Genomic DNA, 3,495 nt, shown 5'->3' with positions numbered 1-3,495 from the left:
TTTTTCTTTCGGCTCTGATTTGTAATTTAAAAGTGTTTTAGAAATATAGAAACATAGAAGACTGACGGCAGAAAAGGACCTCATGGTCCATCTAGTCTAGGAAGGAAGGAAGGAGAAATGGAGGGAGGAAGGAATGAAGGAAGGAAGGAAGGAGAAATGGAGGAAGGAAGGAGGGAGGGAGGGAGGAGAAATGGAGGAAGGAAGGAGGGAGGGAGGAGAAATGGAGGGAGAAAAGGAAGGAAGGAAGGAGAAATGGAGGAAGGAAGGAAGGTGGGAGGGAGGGAGGAGAAATGGAGGGAGAAAGGAAGGAGGAAGGAGAAATGGAGGGAGAAAGGAAGGAAGGAAGGAAGGAAGGAGAAATGGAGGGAGGAAGGAAGGAAGGAGAAATGCTCTTTCCATGCCCTTTTGCAAAAGTCCAATAAATGCTCATTTTTAAATTGTTCATTGGTTTCATTGGCCTTTCCAAGAAATTTAAAGCAAATCCCCCATCCCACCTCTCAGGGGGGAAAAGGGGGAGGAGGAGGAGGAAGAAAAGGAATCCAAAGCTACTTTCAGGCAAAGCCTCCACTATGTTTTCTCAACTGACAATATAGGTCAGTTGAACAGAGGCACCTGAAAGGAATGTTTTGAAAGAGAAGTAAAGAACTGCCCAAAAGCAGAAATAAAAGGCAGAGAAAATCAGAGAGACAGAAGCTTCTCTCCATCTGGAGAAGGAAGGAAGGAAGGAAGGAGAAATGGAGGGAACAAGGAAGGAAGGGGTGGGCAATTAATTTATAATTATAATATAATTATAATATATTATAATATAATATAACATAATATATAATTATAATTTATAATTATTGTTCTGTCGGGCTCTCTGGTAGACTCCTCCCAAAAATTCACAGGTACAAATTTCAGACACACACACATTTGAAAATGCAAAACAATGTTCTTTATAATGAAAATTCACTTAAACCAAGCCCTCTTTTGGTATAGCAAAGAGCACTCATTTCCAAACAAACTGGTAATTTGTACAAGTCCCTTATCAGTTCTGTGATACTTAGCTTGCAGCTGTGAGGTAATTCACAGTCCTTCTTTTTTCACAAAGTGAAACACACTTTGCTCTGGTTTAGTTTCAAAGCGGGGAAAAATCAGCACACAAAAGGTCCAAGTCAGTAAAGCAGTAACGAAACACAAGGATCAGATAATCCTCCACAATGGCCAAACCCACAGGCTGCTATTTATGGCAGCCTCACTAATGACCACAGCCCCACCCAACCACAGGTGGCCTCAGTTTCTTTGATAATAATCTCTCAGTTGTTGTTGCCTATGCATCGCTCTCCGCATGCCTGGCTGTATCATTCACTTTTGTTCTGAATCCAAGGAGGAGCTAGAGAATTGATCTCCTTCTGAGCTGTCTGCCACACTCTCCTCCTCCCTGTCACTCATGTCTTCTTGGTCAGAGGAGCCTCCATCAGCAGATTCCACGGGGGGGGGGGGGAACAGGCCTGCAGCATGTGGATGTCTCCCCCACATCCACAGTCCTTGGGGCAGGAGCTGGGCCGGAGCTAACCACAACAAATATATAATTATAATTTATAATTATAATATAATTAACTCAGTTCTACCCAATAATATAGAGTATTGGGTAGAACTGAGTTAATTATATTAATCCGGCCCTCTAAAACCATCCCAATTTTTCATGCGGCCCCATGGCAAAATTAATTGCCCACCCCTGCTTTAGAGGGAGCTCAGATTTTTATTCCTACTCATTCCCAACTGCACTAAACAGGGACTTTCCTCCACAGATCCCATCCACAAGGCTATCCCTCAAGTGTCACTCCTGATGAGTTCAAGCAAGTGAGGAGAAACTGAACTGCTACTTAAAATAATCCATGCTTAAAAATAGAAGGCAGTTTTGCAGAGTTGAGGAAGAGAGGATTGGCAAGTGATCAAAGACCAAGAGGCAGAGAGCGGGAGCCTCTTAAATGTGGATCCCGGAAGAATCGTGATTTCAAAGATGCATTTTTAAATTGTATATAATTTCTTCCTCGCTTCTTGTTCCTTAGAATAGTGTTTCCCAACCTTGGCAACTTGAAGAGAGCTGGACTTCAACTCCCAGAATTCCCCAGCCAGCATTCGCTGGCTGGGGAATTCTGGGAGTTGAAGTCCAGATCTCTTCAAGATGCCAAGGTTGGGAAACACTGCCTTAGAAGGTTGATAAGGCACAGGTAATGCTTACTTAGATCTGCAATTCTCTTCTGGGAATTTCAGTGGCAGATATATTAATGGCACATTGACAAAGGAACCCTTTGAATTGTGACGGGATATTTGAATGGAGCAAATAAATAGAAACATAGAAGATTGACGGCAGAAAAAGACCTCATGGTTCATCTAGTCTGCCCTTATACTATTTCCTGTATTTTATCATACAATGGATATACAGTATGTTTATCCCAGGCATGTTTAAATTCAATTACTGTGGATTTACCAACCACGTCTGCTGGAAGTTTGTTCCAAGGATCTACTACTCTTTCAGTAAAATAATATTTTCTCACGTTGCTTCTGATCTTTCCCCCAACTAACCTCAGATTGTGCCCCCTTGTTCTTGTGTTCACTTTCCTATTAAAAATTCTTCCCTCCTGAAGCTTATTTAACCCTTTAACATATGTAAATGTTTCGATCATGTCCCCTCTTTTCCTTCTGTCCTCCAGACTATACAGATTGAGCTCATTAAGTCTTTCCTGAAAGGTTTTATGCTTATGACTCGTATACTGCCCGAGTCAAAAAGAGGGCAGTAAAAGTATTTTCTGACCCCTTGCATCCTGGACATAAACTGTTTCAACTCCTACCCTCAAAACATCGCTACAGAGCACCGCACACCAAGACAACTACACACAAGAACATTTTTTTCCCAAATGCCATCACTCTGCTAAACAAATAATTCCCTCAACCCTGTCAAACTATTTACTAAGTCTGCACTACTATTGCTACCAGTTTTTTCTCGTCATTCCTATCATCCTTTTCCTCCCACTTATGACTGTATGATTGTAACTTGTTGCTCGTATCCTAAGATTTTTATTAATATTGATTGTTTCTTCACTGCTTATTTGACCCCTATGACAATCATTAAGTGTTGTACCACATGATTCTTGACAAATGTGTCTTTTATTTTAATGTACGCTGAGAGCATATGCACCAAGGCAAATTTCCTGTGTGTCCAATCACACTTGGCCAATAAAATTCTATTCTATTCTATATCTCCTTTAGCAATAGTGGGCTTAATTTTGGTCGTAAGTCAAGGACTACCTGTAATGAATAACTCAACGCCTGACTCAGGGTTTAAGACGCAATATGACTGGTAAAGAAAAGCTCATTGTCCCTTACTCAACCCATTCCGATTCAAGAAATCACGTGTGTGAAGGGAAAAGGAGAGAGAAGGTCGGTCCGCTATTAAGCTTGCACGGCGGAACGCGGGCGCCATCTGGCGGTCACTGTGCTGGAAGACGCTTT

The sequence above is a fragment of the Erythrolamprus reginae genome, chromosome 2 (assembly GCF_031021105.1).
Source record: "Erythrolamprus reginae isolate rEryReg1 chromosome 2, rEryReg1.hap1, whole genome shotgun sequence".
Classification (NCBI taxonomy): domain Eukaryota; kingdom Metazoa; phylum Chordata; class Lepidosauria; order Squamata; family Dipsadidae; genus Erythrolamprus; species Erythrolamprus reginae.
This window is presented reverse-complemented; position numbering follows the sequence as displayed.